Source organism: Alligator mississippiensis, chromosome 4, assembly GCF_030867095.1.
Source record: "Alligator mississippiensis isolate rAllMis1 chromosome 4, rAllMis1, whole genome shotgun sequence".
NCBI lineage: Eukaryota > Metazoa > Chordata > Crocodylia > Alligatoridae > Alligator > Alligator mississippiensis.
Genome location: NC_081827.1, coordinates 217,552,752 through 217,574,748, shown reverse-complemented (window position 1 = coordinate 217,574,748; position 21,997 = coordinate 217,552,752). Strand labels below are relative to the sequence as shown.

The following is a 21,997-nucleotide window of genomic DNA, read 5'->3' as shown; positions in this document are numbered from 1 at the left end:
ACCCCAGAGTTTCAGTGTTGTTGACACTCCTAGCTTACAGGTTTGCTTCAGCCTAATGGTGTCCCTGAATAGGTTATCAGATACATGGATATGAAATGAAAATGTTCTGAAAGCCAAATACGATTTATTTTAGCTGGTCTGGTTAATAAAACACAACCAGGAGAGAAAAAAAAAAAAAAAAAAAAATTGTACAAACATTTGATAGTTTGCTCAACACTTGAGCATTGAGTCAGTATCCTCCATAAAGAGTCCAGCATCCTTTTTTACCCAATGGTCATGACTTATCCTGCAGAAGATGGACTCTGCCTTTCACATGCAATTTCTCTCTCTTCTCCCATTCAGCTTTGTTCCCTCATGCACATACAAATAGCTGGTGAGAGACCCTTCCTTTTCTAACCTCCAGTCCTTTTTTCAGATGACTCACCAGACGCATTCAGCAATCTGGGTGCCCTTGGAAGTGATCCACTAGATTGCAGGTCATCTACAAAACGGTTAGCCCACTTGGCAGAACCCATGTCCTTAACTGGTTACCACTGTAAAGCATAGATCAGGGATGCTCAACCCCCATGCTGCAGGCCAGATCCAGCCCAGAGAACCATTTAATGTGGCCTATAGGGGTCCCCCATGGATCCAAAAACTTGACAGTGGGGGAGTGATGGCAGCATTGCCACTCCTCTGCTGTCACTTTCCAAACTCATAGGGAGCCCCCCAGGTGAGACAGAGTGGTCCTGCACTCTACAGCCAACATGCCAGGCCCAATCTGGCCAGCACAGGGCCAAGTGGAGGTGTTGTAAACCCAATCTGGCTTGCAGACTGGGCCTGTGCCAATCATTCAGCCTGCAGGACTGAAGGTTGAGTACCGCTGGACTAGATTAACCTATTCAAATGTCAGAGAGCCTTGGCCTAACCCAGACATGGCTAGTAAAATACTAGTCCATTGCTCACCTATTCCCCATTCCCAGCAAGTCTCTCTTAAAAAAAACAAAAAAACCCAAAAAAACTCTAACCCCTTGAGGTGACTTCACAAGCCATCCAAGACTAAACAGAGAAAGTGAGTCACAAATATTCATAAAAATATTGTGGAAATCTTCTATGTGGAAGCCATGACTATAGCTTTGTTGCAATATTTCTGCTTTAAATGTGTTCATGTTGTAATAATGCATGACTCCATTTCCCTGACCAGCTTATATACAAGTAAAGAAGGGTTAATAAGACCATTCCTAAAACCCAGAGCTGCCCAGTGGATGAGACAAGATACACTTTCAACAAAGAAATTGAATAGCTTTGTTGAAACTTCATGGGACAGTCAGGAGGCAGGGAGGGTGGGAGATGGATGGAAGGGCTTGAATAAGAGAGCGTCTGCCTGACAGCTGAAAAGCCTGTGGAGTGCTTGTGCTGTGTGGACTGGATTGGGATCAGAGGAGCTACTAAACCATTTGTAGAGGGCAAGAAAACCTTATGTGGCCTTTGTCTCCCAAAATGTGCTTTATTTTAGTGGAGCTCTCCGATTTGCTCTTTGGGACTTTGGGGTGCACTTGTCCCTTGAAAATTAAGTCTTAAAAAAAGGTAGCTTCCTGAAGCTGGGCTGCAGATAACCAGGGAGGGTCAGGAGATAGAAAGGTATCTCAGTCAGATGGAGCTTGGGCTCCCCTTACTCTAGAAGCCATGTTTGGTCTGGCTTCCAGAGATACTTGGGAAACCAGACAAGGCTGAGGATCCCAAACAAGCACTCCCCTTGAGGCACTTTGATAAAAAGACTAAAATTTAATTTTTGGAAAGCAAATTCCTTCAAATCTACTTCTTATACAGAATTCCATTCTTTAACTAGTTGGTCGATTAGATACCATATACAAAATGCAGATTATACTTGCCAACCTGTTAATATCCAAGTACAGATGGTTAAAAGGGTACCTTTAGATAAGCTATTTTCAGAAAATAAAAACGCTTAAAAGCAAAGCACAAAGTGTGACAGGAAAAGAAAGAAGAACCCCTGTTGTAGGTTTGTTTATCCTCTGCAGTGATTATCCACTGTTTAGCTACCTGAACCTATGTCTAAATATGCTGCAACTTGACGGGGGTATCCTACAGGTATAAGCAAAACATTATTAATCTTTAATAATTTTTTTTTGGGGGGGGGGGGGGGAGATGTTGAAATGGTCCCAAAATATAAAAAATTAAATTTTGTCCTGTGAAGCCTAGAAAATATATTTTAAATTTACAGTAGAGATCTGCCACTTGAATTCAAGGGATCATGAGAGAGAAATTTCAAAAGTTCTGCATGTAGTGGGAGAACCATGATTTCCCCCACCCTTTCCCTACTTAAGTAATTGCTCAGTCTTCTATGTTTGTGGAAGATGCCCTAAAAGATAAGATGGCCTCCTAAGACCATCAACTAGCCATGACTTTTAGCTTTAGCATTCACATAAGAACTATCCCCAGTTCATTCACTACTCCTATGCCTTTAGGTTTTTTACATTAAAGCTGAACATGGAAAAAAAAAAATGTTAAAGCATTTTCATTTGAATATTTCTAATAAGCACTACCCTTAAAAATGCTTGTGTTTGCATATTATACATGGTACCAATCCCATTAGGCTCCAAATGTTAAGTATTAAATTAGAGTTTAGGTGTTATTTTTTTCTATTCACTGTTCTTGAAGGGGACAGGGTGCGTGTATGCACACGTGTGTACATGAACATGTCTATGTGCACAAACGTGCAATTTTCTGACCATTAAAAATAATTTAAAGACATTAAAAAATAACCTTTATATATGATCCTATATAAAAAAAGTCATAGTCAAAACACACAAGAACATTGCCTATAAAACACCACTTTAGAATACTGTACTGGAACTCCTGGAATTTCCCATCTTAATATTTGTAGAAAATCTTAACATTTAACCTAAATTTGGGGCCTAAAGTATCACTGTACATGTCAGAGAGTTTCTATTTTTGAACTGTATCAGCCTTAAAGAACTACCTCAGGAGATTGATGAAAGACTTAATATCTTACTATCTCTAGGTAAATATTAATTCACTGATGTATGAGAGTTAAAAGTTCCCAACCTAGTTCCCGTTAGACTCCCACATTAAAAACTGACAAATATTGAACACTGAAGATAAGGGTTGGATCAAGGAATCAGTATTAGAAATAGAAAATAATATTCCTGTGGGCTAGCTTTGAGAGACATGGGGAAAGTGAAAATATGGAAGTACTATAAATTGTTAATGACTTTGTCCTACTTGTTCTGCAGACAAATAGTTCACTTCAATCCTATATGTTGATCTGTAAAGCAAAAATTGCCAAAGTTATTACTCATGGTTCTACTTTTAATAAAGATGGCAAATAAATAATTGATGAGATAAGGACCACCACATTTCTCCAACTGAAAGATATTTTGTGGTGCTCTTTCCTTTCCATTTACCTAGGAAATGCAACAATGCAGAATTTTATAAAAAGCCAGAATTGGTACAAAATATGAGATGGCACTGGAAACAATAAATGAAACAGTGGTCTATAGTCCTTTTGTAACAAAGTTTATGCTACTTGAAACACTACTAATATTATTGGTAAGAAGATCCTAACAGATTATCTCCAGGGTTTTATTCACCTACGTTGCAGCAAGGGTAAAGTATCAAATCCTTGCAGATTTGTATCTGGCTTTATTTTAACACTTCTCTCAAGCACAAAGACCTTGGACTGAGATTTCTTTACTCCCCTCCCAAAAAAAAGTCTTCACTTGGACTCTAAATATTTGCTCTGGCTGCCTGTCAAAGAAAAAACAGTTTCTCTCCCCTAATCTAGGGGGCTTTGTTGAGTCTCTCCCTCAACAGCCTCATGCTTTTGAACAAAAGAAATGGTGTAGTCCTAAATGGAAATAAATCACATAACTGGGAACTTAACCATGGCATTTAACTAGGACATGTTTGGGTCACATTAAAAGAAAGCAAGCAGCAAATGAGTCTTTCAGCTTCCTTCTGACCATTTGGCACAAACCATTTTGCCTGTCTGATTATCTGCCATCTAAGCAGCAGTAGTCTTGGAAACAGAAAATGCTACATTTTACCCATAGTTTAAGCAACCTTTTCCTTTTGTTAAAGGCCAAAAAAGCAGATGGAGAAAGTAAAACTAAATGCATGCAATATAATCATAATCTCAGCCAGAGTACCATGACATCAGAGTAAATACCAGGTCTTGAAACTGATATGCAAGATCTAATGGACTTAACCTTCCTTCCTGAGGGCTGCAAAACCATTTGGGCCAAGTACAGACAGTCAAAAAGCCTGAGGCTGAATTGATTCAGTCTTTGCAGGAAAATCTAAGATGTAAAGATTGAACCAATAAGCAAATGAACAGACATTCACTTTTGATTCAGGAAATGCAGTCATATGCTTGCAGTGGCTCAGGCCAGAAGCTACCGGGGGGGGGGGGGGGGGGGGGGGGGGGGGGGGGGGCTACAGCACAGCTCTCTGGCACACACCCAGCATGGGCTGCATGTTCACTTCCTCTTCCTGCTGCCCCTGAGGTCTATGGGATTTGTGGTCCACAATCACAACAGCAGCAACTCTTCAGGGTTGCTCACTGCTTTCTCTTCCTGCTTCTAGATGCCTCTGGGATTTGTAGTCCACAGTCACAGCCAGCACTTAAGTTTAGCAAGGCAGGGCAGCTCTGTAATTGGGGGAAAGGTAGTCCACAGCAAATTCGCCTCATACAAAGAGAACACTCCAATTAGCTTCTTGTTAGGCATTAGGAATGCCTTCTCACTAGCAGAGGGGAATCAGAATCAACTGACTAAACCTGAGACTCTGTCATCATGATCAAAAGAATAAAAATGAATTATTCCCAAATTGAGTATAGAGGCTTAAGAGTGCTTTTATTAAGCCAAGACAGCACCCCCAGCTGCAAAGGTTCACCCTAACCCTAGGGTTTATGGGAATTTTGTTCAATTATGTTTTTGGTTTCTCTGCAGAAGGAAAAACCTAGTCCCAAAATGGGTTAAGGGAACTCTGGGATATAAAGGGACATAAAAAACAAACCAAACGAACCAAAAAACAGAAGGCAAATAGTTAGACCCAACATGTTAGACATTCATAATCTATATTCCCTTCAGTATGCAATTCCAAGTTTATCTACAACCTTTTAGCAGAGTATCCATTTCATAAAGCAACCTAGATTAAAGTGAAAGTTATGTAGAAAAAAAACAAAAAACAAAAAAAACCTCACAAACCAGGTCAGGTGACATTAAAGATATTTATAGTTTTAACTAGTACCTCATGACAACCTATTCAGAGTTTGCTATTTGAACTACTACCATAATGAAAGTGGCCAAAAGGAATGGGAAAGAAGCCAATCTACAACACTTCTTAAGAAATATATAACTGGCTGAACAAACAGATAAAACAGAGGAAGAAAAGAGCAGTCTAAGCTGAAAGGGGAAGCTTAACTTTGATACATTAGTAAATCTTTCAAGTGTTCATAACTCAAGAAAGCCTATGCTAGCTCCATTAGAGAAGAACAACTTTCAGATCTTCTGTAGAGCTACAGAAAAGTGTTCACATTGACCTATTTTTTCCCCCCAACTGCTCAGGCAAGTATTCTTAATTCTATCGAATCAAAAGTTCACCCTCTTTAAAATTTCAAGTTTCTAGGTTATTGGGATATACCAATTATGAAGCGAATGTGAACTGACAGTGTGTCTTAAGCCTGCAGACAGAAAACCCAGTGTTGCTGATACTCTCAGCTTTTATAGCTCCTATTTAAAACAGTAAAAAGAAAAATAATATCAATTTTCCTCTGTTTCTGCAATTAAGCATACACTGTTGTGGAATTAGGCACTGAAGCTATTCCCCGGAAGGACTGAAGAGCTGGGAAGCAGAGAGTCTAAGGGTGAGAAAGAAGCATAATCATTCCTCAACACGGGAGCCAAGAGTCGGAAAGACAGACATCAGGCCAAATCCTCCTCTCATCATACTACCCCATCCTATTTGCCATAAATCCAGATAGTTAGGAAGGGGCTAGGGCCACAACAAGGATTAGGCCCCTCATGGCTCCCCAGCCTTTTGCCCCTGGCACACCAACATCTTGCAAGTCAAGGTTGGGGGTGTTTTTGGTACTCTGCTCAAAAACATGGCTGACCCCTGGCCCAGGCTATTCCCCTTTCCCAGATGTTCCATGTAGCAAAGGGCCAGCTTTCAACATAGGGATTGCCACCAACCATAAGGCAAGCCCACTCTCCTTGCTCTTTCCATATTTTGCATTAGTCTTTGGCTTTTAGGTTCATGTCTGTGAGCTACATGGTGTGTGGTAAAGTTTCAAAAGGCCTAAATGTTCATGGATGGCCAGAAGAAAGAAGGGGGAGATGGAAGGGTTCAAGTAGTAGAAAAGGGTGCAGCAAGAAGAAAGAGAAACAAAAAAAAACTATAACAGGTATATAAAACTTAGCTTAGGGAAAAACTGTAAAGAATACACTTGAGAAAGTGAGTGAGAATGCAGAAATGGAGTGCCCACAGAAATGGGAGGCACTCCAGCAAGATTACATAGCATGATCAGTTATAGGAAAGGAAATAAAAAGAAAGAAAGAGAGGAAAGGGCCAGAAACTGTAACATAACAAATATTTGTCCTTTATATTGCAGAGGAGTATGATTTAGTGGGAACTGACTGTACAGGTATTCTTTATCCTCCATATTCTCAGGCTAGGACAAAATGAGTATATTTTTCAAGCTCTGACTAACTTGCCTTTAGGCTTGATACAATAGATAACCTAGCCAAGAAGTACAAGGCTGGGGCTTACATTCTTGCAAAACTAAGAAGACAGTAAATCTTTCACTGCTCAGACAGCTTTTTGCTTTTACAATTTTTGGCCTTTACATCGCTCTCCCATCCCCCTCTCCCAAAAACAGGGGAACTAGTCTTACCTTATTTATTAGAAGTCTCAAAGAATTAGGAGGATACAAGTAGTGTTGTAGCTGATGCGGAAGCCAAAAGATAACTTTTGGTCTTTATTAGTGTCGAGGGAAGGGGTGATATGGGAAACAGATCCAAGTCCTATCCCAGAACTCTTCATAACATAGGAATAACTAATAGCTTTCAAATGCACACTTCACTATTGCTGACAACAGAAGCCTTCCTCCTATTCTCCTCCCCTCATCCAACTCACGCACTGGCTGGCCGCTCCTGACCACAGATACCAAGAGAGACAATACCTCCCCTTGCACAGAGGAAGGTGGTGATCTTTTCTGCAACAGGCTCCAGACACAGGACGTATCACCAACTACCTTCTCTGCCTAACCCCTCCTGAGCAAGTTCACACTGGTTCCCTCCCTGATCCAATCCTTGCTGGATTCCCAGAACAGACAAGCAGGTAGGGGGGGAAGTTCTTTTCAAAGTAGGTCACTGCAAGGAGATTCTTAACAGCAGTGACTTCTGTGCAGTTGTTGCTCTCCTGACACCCAAACGGTATTGTAAAACCCCTCCTAATTCCTGCTCTCTTGGGAAGAGAGAGCAGGAAGAGAGAATTTATTTCAATCTATATTTTAGATGATTCAGATAATTATGATTTTTTTCCCCATGGGAGTGGAGGGAAGGAAAGGGAGGGAAAAAGATTAACCTGTGTTAACCCTTTAAGCAATTTTAAAAATTGGCAAGATCCTACTCTATTAAATGATTTAAAGGTTCTTCTGAATTACCACAATTAATACTAAGAAAGGACTGTTAGTTCAAATTAGGACCTAAAGAGCTTAATATTTGCTTTAAAATGCTCACAAATTAAAAAGGGCTCCAGGAATTGAGAGTTAAAAAAAAAAATCCTACAGTTTTTAGTAAATAGATTTTTAAAAACTAATATTGAATGAATGGAAATACAAATATTTAATGTATTGGTATGCATAAAAAGAATAAAAATGCTTTGAAATGTATTTCCACACTTTAATGTAAGAAGTCAATTATACATATGGCACTTATAATGCTTTCTAAATATTGTTGATTTTAGAATTAATGGAGCTAATAAAAGGGAGTATGTATTTTAATTAAAACAAAAGACATTAATTTCTTCAATAGTAGATCAGTGAATTAGGGCTATGTTTCTCCACTACTTTCAATGAATGCTTATCAGTTTCACTGTTGTGTTTTTAACTTTATAATTATATGCAGGCAGTAGACTGCTTTTTATAAAGAATTTGCTTGAGTGAGCAAGATTCTTCAAATTCTTTCTTTGTTGCCTGAACCAAGGTCAGAGCTCCCTGAAGGTGTACACACACCCTTCCACTGTACATATAACACATGTCTACAACCGAGGGCCCTAAAAAGGTTTGTCCTAAAAATCCTTCACAATGTCCCTTTCAAGCAATGTGTCTCAGTCAGAGTGCCATGGTGCAACGGCATCCTGGGGCACTGTGAGAATCTTTCAAGGGTGCTGTAGGATGCCACACAATGTTAGCCTGTTAGGTGTACAAACAGGATTCTCAAGATAAACTGAAAGAATTAAAATAGGAATCCATAGTGCAAAGAACATGTTGACCTGCTGTGGGCTTTGAGTTCTTTGCAACAGACGGATTACCCTACTGTTTTTCTGTAGTCAAAAAAACAAGTGAAAAGTAGGAACAGGCATCTTCCCCAGGGGTAAGAGTCTAAAAAAAAAGTTGAGAACACTGCTTTAAAGTCAAAGGAGATAAAACATTCTAGTAATTTTGAATAATTAAAACAGGTTTAAAAACAATTTACTGGAAATTGAATCCACAATTTATCAACTGCACAGAAAAACAGCACTGTAAAGGACCTCACGAGGTCACCTACTAGTGCAGTGGTTTTCAGTCTTTCTAGGCTCAAGGTATCCTTTGTTAGATTCAAAGCAAAAGTTAACTCTTAGCTTTCACTTGTTTTTTGACTACAGAAAAATAAAGTAATTACTCTGTTGCAAAGAACTTGCAACAGGTCAGAATGTTTTTGACACTATGGATTTCTATTTGAAATCTGTGTTCATTTTGTAAATCAAGTTGAAAATCATTGTACTCATCTAGCCTAGTTGAGAATCACTGTACTAGTCTAACCTCTGCCTCTGGTTCAAGGCAGGATCATTCCAATCTTAAAAAAAGGCAATGATTTTCAACCAGATTATATTAAGTATGCCTCTGTGTTCTGTGCAATATTAACACTGTTAGGAATGATTTTGCTTAGTTATACCCATTAAATCCCCCTGATTTGGAATGTTGCTGCAGGTGTGTACGTAAGTACAGAATTTGTTCTAAGTACGGCTAGAACATGGAGTTAAAACCCCAATGAGCTATGGAAATGGAGTATAGATATCAATCTTCTATAATAATTTACCACATCTCTTGTAAGAATAAGCCAAATGTTTTAAGACTGTCTGGCATTCAATATCTTGTCTAACTCTATCCCAACTATGCAGTTAGTCCAATAAAAAGATACCATTCTAAGAAATATTTGCCTTTCCAGATTGGAAGTTACCCAGGCACAGATGACCATATAGAAGAGGAAATGGGAGGAGGTGTCGGTATACACATTATAAATTGTTGATATGACCCTTTTAAAAAGTATACAGATTTTCAAGCAATACAAATACTCCTCCTACATACCTATTTAGTTTTCAAACACATTTTTTATAGACTTACTAAAAACTTCTTTTCTGCTTACCTCCAACAGGGCACAATTTTTTCTTCCCCTAAATCAAGTGAATTTCTTTCAAATGGATATAGAGATGGAGGGGAAGAAGGCAGGGTGTGCATGCTGATTTCATTGCAGTTCCTCCTGTTCAACAGTGACATCATTAAGCCTAGCTATTTATAAATGCCACCAGCTGACCAAACAACCTACATATAAACACCTCTGCAGATTTGTATAGTCATTAATCCTGACATATCTGCTGTAGCCACTTGAAGGTAAACTATTAAGTAGCTTTGTTGCGTCTTCAAGTGGTTTCATTACCAGAAAGGAAAACTATTCCTGCTTGATATCAAAAATAACTAGTGGAAAGAAATGATAACCTTCATGGTACATTTTAGAATCTCTCTTTCACCCCACCACCACCTCTGCTTTTACTCTATCTTTTATATTAAAAGACATACAACTTAAGTATGACTTCATACAGTTTTAGTGATATTTAGGCAGGAAAAATAGCCAGATTACATGCAATTTGTCATTTAAATCACAAAGATTGAATAGGAATGCTTGCAAAGTTTTCATATTCCTGCAAAGCTCCATATAATTTTTATATAATAAAGGGCTTAGTCCATCTGTCCGGATGTCTGTAATGCTCTTCAAGCACTCCAATCTCTGACTGGTTGTTTCACTAATGAATCAGAGTGCAGAGCACCGCACCAGTGGCCTCACCCTCCACCCCACCAGCCCTGCTTCTTGGAGGCGGTGGAGTGCCACTATGATAGCAGGGATGAGGCAGAGGGGAGAGGCAAGGCCAGCAGTGCTGGCCTCACTCCCCTTCCCAGCCCTGCTCCTTGGAAGCAACAGCAACATAGGGTGCTGGCAGAGGGGGACAGAGGGAACGGCAGGGCAAGCTTCTCCCCCCCTCCCATGCTCCTGGTAGGCAGCAGTGGTACAGGGTGCTGGGTAGAGGCAGTCTGTCCCCATCTGCCCCCACCCCTTCCGTCATTCTTGACGGGCAATTCGCTAGTCCTTCATAAGATTCCTAATTAGATAGTTTAATTGCACACAAAAAATTCCATTCTTAATATTTGTAAAAAGGTTTGTATTGTTTACAGCATGGTTATTTTGGGATCCAGATGTTATGTTAATAAATAATTAACATCAGGGTGCCAATAATCTGTTCCAAGTAAGAACACTCTTCACATTTGTCCTGTTGCAAGCGAGTTGCAACCTAAGGGTGCCTGTATACACCACGGGGTTTAATCCTCATTAAATTGAATAGGTTTATAAAATTTAAACTTGTTTATTTTAGAGTGTCACATCAGTGTTTGCATGCACTTGGTTGTCAAAGGAATTAAGCCCGGTGCTGGCCGGCGCCACAGGAGAGCGGGACTGTCCATCACTGCCTCCCCCCCCCCCCCCAGGCCCAGGGTCCCCCAACCCAGGCTCTACGATGCAGCTGTGGGAACACGGAGCCGACACACACCACAAGATACAACAGGGATATGGACAACACGGAGAGGGGCCAGAGGAGGGCCACTCACATGATCAGGGGGCAGCAGGGCAGGCCCTACGAGAGGCTGTTACCTGAACCTGTTCAGCCTCCACAAGAGAAGGCTGAGAGGGGATCTGGTGGCCTTCTATAAACTGGCCAAAAGGAGACCAGCAGGCAATGGGAGAGTCCCTGTTCCCCTGAGCACTACTGGGGATAACAAGGAATAAGGGCCATAAGCTGGCCAAGAGAAGATTCAGGCTAGATATTAGGAGGCACTACTTCACAGTCAGGGTGGCTATGATCTGGAACCAACTTCCAAGGGAAGTAGTGCTCACTCCTACCCTGGGGGTCTTCAAAGGGGGCTAGATAGACACCTTGCCGGGGTCCTTTGACCCCAGCATTCTTTCCTGCCCATGGGCAGGAAGTTGGACTTGATGATCTGCTCAGGTCCCTTCCAACCCTACCAACTATGAAACTAGGGATAGGGAGCAAGCCGAGCCAGGCCCAGGACTGGCCTGTCCCTTCCCCTGTGCCTGGGGTTGTTGCCTGGTGCCAGCATCCTGCACACCAACAAATCTATCATCCCCTGCCCCACCCTGGCCCCAGCTGCTTCCCTGCTCCAGCACCAGCCCCGCACTACCCAGAGCTGGAGTGGTGCCAAATTCTGAACCCCCCCATGCCCAGCCTGCCAGACCCTGCACAGCTGGAGTGGAGTGCAGGACAACCATAGCTCATCTGGGGAGTGCAGGGAGGCGTGGCATCTCCCACTGCTGCACACAGCCTGCAAGGACACAGGGGGCATGTACTCCCGGATCTGCGCAGGGCAGAATGAGCTGCCACAGTGGGCTGTGATCAGGGCTGCAACAGGCTCTTCCCAATGCGGGGGCAGGGGGTGCACACCGGGCAGGTGGCAGCAGTGATGGGGTGGGGGTCAAGTAGGCTACAGCAAATGTTGAGGTGGCTGGAGCCCCCTCCAGCACTGCAGCTGCCCTCCCCAGTGCAGCCTGCACCCCCTGCTGGGAAGAGCCTGGTGCAGCCCTGTCTCCAGCCCACAGCAGCAGCCTGCCCTGCCCCGTGCCCCACCATGACTCCCAGAATGTGTGTAGCAGTAGAAGCCATGCCCCCCAGACAAGCTACTCACAACTTAATCAGATGCCCAACCCCAACCACCTGCCCCAACCCCAGCCCCCTAGAGCCACTTCTTACGTCATTGCAGAGCATGTGTCCCTTCTCACCCCTGCTGCAATTGCCGGAAGCCCGCGAACAGGCTGCCTTATGGCCCTGCCACTGCCCCACATTTGGGCAGTGCAGAGAAGCAGGAGTACCTAGGTGCAGGTAAAGTGGCGAGATATGCATACCCCTGGTTGATAACCCCTGCTGTAGGCCATAGAGATTATGACAACTATAAAAGCTCATCAATTGAGTAGCTATGGGGTACAATTTCCAAAGCTATCTAAATCATCTAAGGAACTTGAACCACTGGTTCCTAATCACTTTTTTTTCCCCAAATCCGAAAATAGTTGCTAGTATTACATGATATAAAACAGCATATTAAATAATTGCACTTCTTTTCCATGTCTGTGTGACAAGGGATTCAGCTGAACTCACAGATCTGTTGGAATCTGACAGGGCTATGTCAAGTACTTCTACTATGGCTTTAAAACTTGCCGCCTCTGGGCTGTTAATTGTGCATCTTGCTGCCTGTACCACCCCAGCACCATAGGCCAAGGACAGACATTACAAATAAACCTGTTTAAATAATCAGAAAGTGGTTTAAACCTGTAACAGAACAAACATTCAGTGCACATAAACCAGTCTGAAAATGGCTAAAACCGGTTTGAGATGAACCTGTTTCATATGGTATCCCAACTAAATGCTAAGAGGTGTCTGTGTAAGGGAGATGGGACAAAAGCAGACAGGACAATGTCTGCTCAGGGCTTTTTAGAGCTAATCAACAAGTCAGCTGGTCCCTCCATTCTTCCCTGGAAAAAGGTGTTTTAAGACCAGTTATTTCCTTTCCCTGCAGGACCAGGCACCTAAAGAAGAAGCAACCTGGGGAATGCCCTCCACAGCAGAGTGGCAGACGGTCACATCCAGGACCAGAGCTGCTCGCAGCGAACAGGAACCAGTTCCTCCAGTCCAACTGGAGAACAGGTATGAGGCCCTGGTGACCCTGCAGGAGATGGAAGGGGAGGAGGAAACCCTTGGGCAGGAAGAAACACCACATTCTTCACGCTCCGAACAGGTCAAGAGATCCAAGCGGACCCAGAGGAGGAGGCGACGAGTGCTCGTCATAGGCGACTCCATCCTGAGAGGTACGGAAGGGCCCATCTGTCGCCAGGACCCCTCAACATGAGAGGTATACTGCCTGCCCGGAGCAAAGATTCGGGACGTGACGGAGGTAATCCAGGCCAGGATCAAGCCCACCGATTACTACCCCATGGTCCTAGTCCATGTGGGTACTAATGATGCGGCCAGGAGAACCCCCGATCGCCTGATGGCGGACTACAGTGCTCTGGGCAGCGTGCTGAGGGAGCTCTGTACACAGGTGGTATTCTCTTCCATCCTACCAGTGAACGGACGCAGAAGACGGCATGAAAACTACATCCAAGAGACCAACTGGCGGCTTCAGCAGTGGTGTCTCAAGGCAGGCTTTGGCTTCCTGGACAATGACCTGCACATCACGACAAGGGACATGCTCAGTTGGGATGGGCTTCGCCTGTCCCCCAAAGGTAAGTGTGTGTTTTCTTCTAGGTTGGTGGATCTCCTCTGGCGGGCTTTAAACTAGGCTCACCAGGGGGAGGGGAAGATGAGGGCGGGGGAAGCTATGGACCACCAAACCATGTGGCACCCACAAGGACAGCCCAGCCTGAAGAAAGAGAACATTGGGAATCTGCAAGCCGCGGGGTGGCCAGCACTACGGCACAGGTAAGAAATGAGAAGTTAAGAAATAAGGGGCCCCTTGGGACTTGGAGCTGGGGGGGCAGCAAAGGCACCTGTCGCAGGGCTCAAGTGCCTATATACTAATGCTAGGAGCATGGGGAACAAGCAGGATGAACTAGCGCTCCTGCTTGCACAAAACACCTATGACTTAGTAGGGCTAAACGGAAACCTGGTGGGATTCGTCCCACGACTAGGCGGTACATATTGAGGGTTATAGATTGTACAGAAAGGACAGGGTGGGGAAAAAAGGGGGAGGGGTTGCGTTCTATGTCAGTGAGCAATATACATCGACCCTCATCAAGACGGAATCCAAGGATGAGGAAGTAGAAGGATTGTGGGTTAGGCTACATGGGGGGCAAGGAGAAAGGGATTTGGTGGTAGGGGTCTGCTACAGGCTCCCACATCAATGGGAAGAAATAGATTCGGGGCTCCTGAGGCAGCTCGGAGACCATAAAAGCTAAAGAGGCGGTAGTCATGGGGGACCTAAACTACCCAGACATCTGCTGGGAGACACAGACGGCAAAGTCCCACCACTCACGGAGGTTTCTAACCTGTGTACAGGACCTCCACCTGACACAGGAGGTACACAGTCCCACTAGGGGGAATGCCATACTGGATCTGGTATTGGCAACAGGGGATGACATGGTAGGGGACCTACAGATCGGTAGCCATCTGGGGGACAGTGATCACCTAATAATAGAATTCACCATAAGACGTCGAGTGGGTAAGGTAACTAGTATGGTGAAAGTTCTAGACTTTAGGAAAGCTGATTTCAATGAACTCAGGCGATTAGTCAAGGACACACTGCAGAGTAGGAGTTTTGAAGTGATGGGAGCCCAAGAAGGGTGGCTGTGCCTTAAGGAAACGATCCTTCGGGCACAAAGCGAGACGATCCCCGTGCAGGGTAAAAGAGGGAAAGGGGCCAGGAGGCTTCCCTGGCTGACCACAGAAATCCAGGGCAGCCTAAGGGCCAAAAGGGGAGCACATAAAAAGTGGAAACAGGGAGAGATCACCAAAGACGAATATACCTCCTCTGCTCGTGCTTGTAGGGAGGCAGTTAGACGGGCCAAAGCTACCATGGAGCTGAGGATGGCATCCCAAGTAAAGGACAACAAGAAATTGTTTTTCAGATATATAGGGAGTAAAAGGAAGACCCAGGGAGGAATAGGACCCCTGCTAAATGGGCAGAAACAATTGGTGACGGACAGGGGGGATAAGGCTGAACTCTTCACCGAGTTCTTTGCCCCAGTGTTCCTAAGCAAGGGGCACGACAAGTCTCTCACTGGGGTTGTAGAGAGAGGCAGCAGCAAGGCGCCAGACTTCCATGCGTAGACCCTGAGATGGTGCAGAGTCACTTGGAAGAACTGGATGCCTTTAAGTTGGCAGGCCCGGATGAGCTCCATCCAACGGTGCTGAAGGCACTGGCCGACATCACTGCAGAGCCACTGGTGGGAATATCTGAACGCTCGTGGCGCGTGGGCCAAGTCCCGGACAACTGGAAAAGGGCCAATGTGGTCCCCATTTTCAAGAAGGGGAGGAAGGAGGACCCGAGCAACTATAGGCCAGTCAGTCTCACCTCCATCCTTCGCAAAGTCTTTGGAAAAAAAAATTATCAAGGCTCACATTTGCGAGAGCCCATCAGGAAAAATTATGCTGAGGGGAAACCAGCACGGGTTCATAGCAGGCAGATCGTGCCTGACCAATCTAGTCTTTTTATGACCAGGTTACGAAACGCCTGGACACAGGAGGAGGGGTGGATGTCGTATACTTAGACTTCAGGAAGGCCTTCGATATGGTATCCCACCCCATACTGGTGAAAAAGTTAAGAGGCTGCGACTTGGATGACTACACAGTCTGGTGGGTGGTGAATTGGCTAGAGGGTTGCACCCAGAGAGTCGTGGTGGATTGGTCGGTTTCGACCTGGAAGGGTGTGGGCAGTGGGGTCCCGCAAGGCTCAGTCCTTGGACTGATACTCTTTAATGTCTTCATCAGCGACTTGGACGAGGGAGTGAAATGTACTAATGTCCAAGTTTGCGGATGACACAAAGCTATGGGGAGAAGTGGACACGCCGGAGGGCAGGGAACAGCTGCAAGCAGGCCTGGACAGGTTAGATAAGCAGGCAGAAAACAACAGAATGCAGTTCAACAAGGAGAAATGCAAAGTGCTGCACCTAGGGAGGAAAAATGTCCAGCACACCTACAGCCTAGGGAATGACCTGCTTGGAGGCACGGAAGTGGAAAGGGATCTTGGAGTCCTAGTGGACTGCAAGATGAACATGAGTCGGCAGTGTGACGAAGCCATCAGAAAAGCTAATGGCACTTTATCGTGCATCAGCAGATGCATGACGAATAGATCCAAGGAGGTGATACTTCCCCTCTATCAGGCGCTGGTCAGACCACAGTTGGAGTACTGCGTGCAATTCTGGGCGCCGCACTTCAAGAGGGATGCAGATAACCTGGAGAGGGTCCAGAGAAGGGCCACTCGTATGGTTAAGGGCCTGCAGACCAAGCCCTACGAGGAGATAGTAGAGAAACTGGACCTCTTCAGCCTCCTCAAGAGAAGGTTGAGAGGCGACCTTGTGGCTGCCTCTAAGTTCATCACGGGGGCACAGAAGGGAACTGGCGAGTATTTATTCACCAAGGCGCACCCAGGGTTTACAAGAAATAATGGCCACAAGCTAGAAGAGAGCAGATTTAGACTGGACATTAGGAGGAACTTCTTCACAGTTCGAGTGGCCAAGGTCTGGAACGGGCTCCCAAGGGAGATGGTGCTCTCCCCTACCCTGGGGGTCTTCAAGAGGAGGTTAGATGAGCATCTAGATGGGGTCATCTAGACCCAGCACTCTTTCCTGCATATGCAGGGGGTCAGACTAGATGATCTATTGAGGTCCCTTCCAACCCTAACATCTATGAATCTATTAGAAGAACTTGAACTAATAAGAGAAGCTTTTGTTTTGATGGGATGCTAAATGCTGTGTTATCAACTCCCTGCTGGGCTGGTCAGGAGCAGCAAGGGGTGGGGGGTGGGGAACCCTTCCCTAATCAGAGGGTCTTGCCAGGGCCTCGCCACCTCCCCTCCCCCTTCGCAACAACATGGTGGAAGGGAAGAGAGGGCTGCTCTAGCGCACCACAGCTTTTAGCCTGAGCCACTGCAGGCGTGTGCCTGCATATCTTCAGTCCAGAGGGGATGTCTGTGCAGTTACAAACCAGTTCAGTCTAGCCAGGTTAAACTAATCTGTAAAGATTAGATCTGTTTAGGCTCAGGCTTCTTGAATTTCTGTTTCTAGCCATAGTGTGCTAGAAGAACTATAATTATTACTTTGTGCTTAAAATTACTTTAATTTTGTGAGCCACCTTGTAGGAAAAACACTCAAACACTACCCAGTTTGACATTTGTTACTTAACATTAATAAAAGACTGATAGCCATTTTATAAACTATCATTAGAGAACTGAGACAATGCAAATGCCAGGCACTTCCATTTCATATACATTTACGAGACAGATAAAGAAAGGCTGGTTCTGTTTTTTCTAGAAGTATGCTTTTTTCACTTTTCAAGCATATTGTAGGCACAGTAAAAACTGCATTATCCGGCACCTTACAAGCTGGCATGCCAGCTTGTAAGGTAAAAGTGAAACCGGAAGTGCCTACCATGACACTTCCGGTTTCGCCAAGCCCCCAGAGCAAAGTATCCTGTGGTGCTGAGTCACAGGAGGGGAGGGGGCAGCCTGCGTGGGGCCCACCTCCCAAGACGCCTGTTCGGGCCTCTTAGTTAACTGACATATTTTGTTACCAGCACCCCGCATTCCCCACGGGTGCCAGATAACAAAGCTTTTGCTATAGATCATTAAATCACTCTAATGCAAGGGCAGTCTCAACAATAAATGTTTCTTGGTATGGTAAAGTAGGATACAATATTTTATGCTGAGAATTAAATTTGTTAGAGCTGCCTCAAATATTAAAATACTTGCTTTCCACTCAAGTTCAAAACTTCAAGAGCTGAATAATCACACATTTACTATTATGGAACTTTAAAAGGAAAAAGAAAATAGAAGCCTACAGGGGAAGTAGGAGAGGTAGAGGATGAAAAAATAAAAGATTACTCAAAAAAAAAATTCAGTAAAGGGGAAAAAAAATCTCCACAGCTTCAGGAAGCATCAACAATTACTTGAAGGGCAGAGACCTAATCTAGGGCAGAATTTGGTCTAATCTATGGCAGAAGTTTAAAACTATAAGAATCTTTTTGCCTAAAGGAAATTATCAACTATTTGCCTAGGAACATCAGCAGCAAGAGGCAAAGCAGGTGATGTACAAAGTCAGTCATATGGCATTTGGTTCAATTTTACTTTTGTATTTTTAAAAAAATCAGATAGTACATGAATAATCTTCAGGGATCTGGGTTTTCTATTTGTCACTGAAGAAATGTAGTAAAATGCAGATTTTTCTCATTTTAAAGGAGAAAAACCATGGGAAACAGCGGGTTTCCCCTTGCAAGCTGGCAGAGTTCATATATATATTTTGCAATTTTTAAGCAGCGAAAACCAGCATTTGTACATTGCCAAAAACAGGATTTTCAAAAGTGATACCCCTTGTATTTTATTTCTGAAGTCAACATGCATGACTACTAAGTATCAAAAACAGTTCTACAAATTAAAAAGATACCACCTTGCATATTTTTATAGCCACAGTAACTAGAAGCTTGTATCTCTGCAAGATAAAGAACAAGCTATTGGCTCTTATCCAGAGATCAAAAATCTGATTGCAGTTACATAATGTAATAATTACTGACTTATTATTTGCTGGCATTCTAGTTAAGGAATAAATTCTTTGTATTTGGAAACATTTGAGCCATGGCCCCTCTACTGTTGTAGAAAGAATATCTGTTAAACATATCTATCTATCTATCTATCTATCCCTAGAATAGTTTTGTTATTTAAGGGGACCCATGAGAAACTGGAGTCTTAAATCAGTAAAATTAACAGGAAACCTGAGGTAAGTAGGAGCATTTTGCCATATTAAATTCCTGCTTTATTAAAAATGGGCATTTAGTCTTCATTAGCTTTGTTATTAGTAAAATTGTCTGGCCTTTAGTGGACAGATAAACTGCTTCTGATCAACACAAAAGTATTAACTTTGGAGAGTGTAATTCAGAGGAGAATAAGGACATGAATTTTCCAAGTGGTTTGGAAATACTGCAACTGTTTTTTCCTTAGATGTGGCGTGGCATGTTTGCAATTTACCTTTATATTTAAGTTTGATTATGCACAGTCCAGATATTTGAGAGTTCCCCACTCACCATATAAGCTAAAAACTTCTGGATGCCTTTTCCACTAAGTAATATTTCCTTACAGGTATTTGCATACCACTTTGTTTGTATCAGTCTATTCTGCTTTAGTGCTTTTAGGTTAGTTAGAATGTAAAGTACATCTAAACTAGGAAAGTACCATATACACTTGTTTCAGTGGTGTAAGCGTATAAGGCAGGCAGCTAAGACATAAACCTTGTTTTCTGGGAAAGCAGCATGTCTTATTTGGGGGTATGTAGTATGCAAGAAGTACATGGTACATCACATATATCTCCCTTATGCATCAAAATATGATTGCATTTGAGGGTATTTGGAACCTGGGTTCAGCACTGAAAGGAGTGCAGTGAGGCTCTCCTGCTTGGGGAAAAAGGACAAAGCACATATGAGAGAAAACAAATAGATGAAGAGCAGGTAAATATAGAGGTAAAAAGAAAGAAGTCAGTAGTATCCAGAGTTCAAGCAGGGAAAAGAATCTGGAAAAGAGGAAAAAAAACACAAACCAAAAAAAACCATGCTTAAACATACACTACCAATTTTGGAAAGACCCAGTACAAAGAAATCATCTCAACAGGTTCTTATTTTACTTAATAAGACATATATTGCAGATTAATTTACCAAAGTAGGGGCCAACCTTTTTGGGAGATGAATAAATCCTATTTATTTACTGAAATTCCTTTGGATTTGTATGTTATATGGTGAGAAGACATATGGCATATTAGATACATCCCCCCCGCCCCCGACAATTTAAAATTCAGCTACAAATGGCAACTCTGGAAGCCATTTTCACAGTTTAGCATATAATGAAACCTTTGGGTCTGGAATTTCCCCAACACCCAAGCAGAAGCTAGGTTAAATGACCTGAGGAAATATACAATGCAAAAAAGTTTCCTTATTTTTTTTAAATCATATAATTAGTCTATCCATTTCTGTGGGAAAAGTCCCTGGTAAAATTTATATTACAAAATTAATAAGATGCTGCCATACTTTCAACCTCTTTGTCTGCAGAAAGTCAAAAATTGTTTTATTTATTTAGCGAAGCGTATAGGCAGGAAAGCTATAGATAGATATAACTGAATGGATTATGGAAGTTTCAGAACTACTGGTATCGCTAAAGTAAAAACAATAAACTGTCAGTTCATAGTTTACAGATATTCAGAATCACTGTTATAACAAGTCTTTATATAAAACATTCCATTTTCAATTTGTATGAACTGGTACAATAAGAATTAGCTGACGGGCTAATGGGCTAGATATCCCCATGCATCCTTTCCATCCAAGTTCACACGTGCAACCACCTGTCCCCTCAAAACATACACCATGCCAATCTGAGGCAAGAAGTCAGATTTCAGTATGCCACCTGGCAGCTGGAAAACAAAGGGAGAGAGAATGAGGTCTTAAATATAATTAAATTAAATTAAAAAACAAAAAACAAAACAGGACTCTCTTATACAGGGTAGGTCCAAATGGGGAAAAAAGAAGAAGGCGTTACCTTAACACAAGTAAGGTTACGTTAGCTATGAAGGTAGCTATCATGATTAAAAGTGAAGATGTGGGAACACAGGCTTCAGCATGGGTAAGCAACCAGGACACAAGTCTTCAAAGGCTTACGTAAATTGGTCTTTGCTTCCATTACCTGTGCTAAACCTTGATTGCACAAGTAGTTATTCCCATGCAAACTTCAAGCACACAATCTTTTTGTGGTAGGCTTATATCCCCAGATGCCTAAGAGAGTCATAACTCATTAAGGCATAGGGAATGTTGTGGCTTCTTAGATTAAAAGTTCAAACCGGTTAGGACCAGTTTAGGTAAAAACCCAACATAATCTAGAAACTAGTGACAGAAATACAAAGCTTGCATATTTTGCTATCATGGAGTTCCCTCCCAGCAAGGCAAGAGGACTTGCCTGAGCTCCAAGGGGACTTCCTGAGGCCAGCCCTGATGTGGTTTATAGAGAGGGGCTCGGGCAATAACAAGCCCTAGTTCTATCTTGCTTTCAGCGTCCAACTCTTTGGTCCATCACCTTCACTGGTTCTCTGTACCCCTGATTCAAAGAGCTGGCATCCAGTTCTGCTCCTGGGAGAGGGACTTTACCTCCTGCTGAGAAGAATAAATGCAACTTGATGTTCCAAGCAGCAGATAGCTACACTTCCATAAAGGCATTTACTGGGGCAAAAGACCAGCCAGAGGTGCCTCGGCTCTCCTCCAAAGGAGTTAAGCAGTTCCTCTGTCCCTAGTCCAGCACGCAGAGACCAGAGAACCTGCAACGACTGCTCTGCTGTTCTCTTTCTATTTTACCCAGTCTTTGAGCCCCAAAGCTCCCCTGCTGCCAACTCATAGTTTACAGATGCTTCAACTACTGTTAGAACAAGTATTAGACTCCTCTCCCAAGCCAAACACCCTTTTGTTCACACTCTACTCTCCATTGTTATGGATTCAGTTTCCTCCAGCCTCCTGGATGTCATCTCACCTTTGTTGCATGCATCAAAACTATTAAAGTCTGTTGAAGCTAGAGGTCCATCTAGTCTTGTCCCACATACAGGCAGATCTCTTGCTTCACTGTCTCTTAACCCACTCTTTCCCCACACATTAGCTTTATGGGTAAATTGAAGAATGCAACACCATAACATGAACCCAGTTA

At 43.2% G+C, this 21,997-nt stretch overlaps 1 protein-coding gene across 2 annotated transcripts in view; it reads right to left on the bottom strand.

Moving 5' to 3' along the window:
• The window catches only part of COBLL1 (cordon-bleu WH2 repeat protein like 1), a 155,108-nt gene that overhangs the window by 75,529 nt on the left and 57,582 nt on the right, over nt 1-21,997 (bottom strand). The window contains exon 1 of one of the 2 annotated variants that reach the window (XM_019480445.2): nt 6,917-7,105. The exons of the other annotated variant lie outside the window; for it this stretch is intronic. The gene's annotated coding sequence lies outside the window, so the exon portion shown is untranslated. Of the gene's footprint in view, nt 1-6,916; nt 7,106-21,997 lie in introns of those variants that run through there. 2 annotated transcript variants of the gene reach the window in all.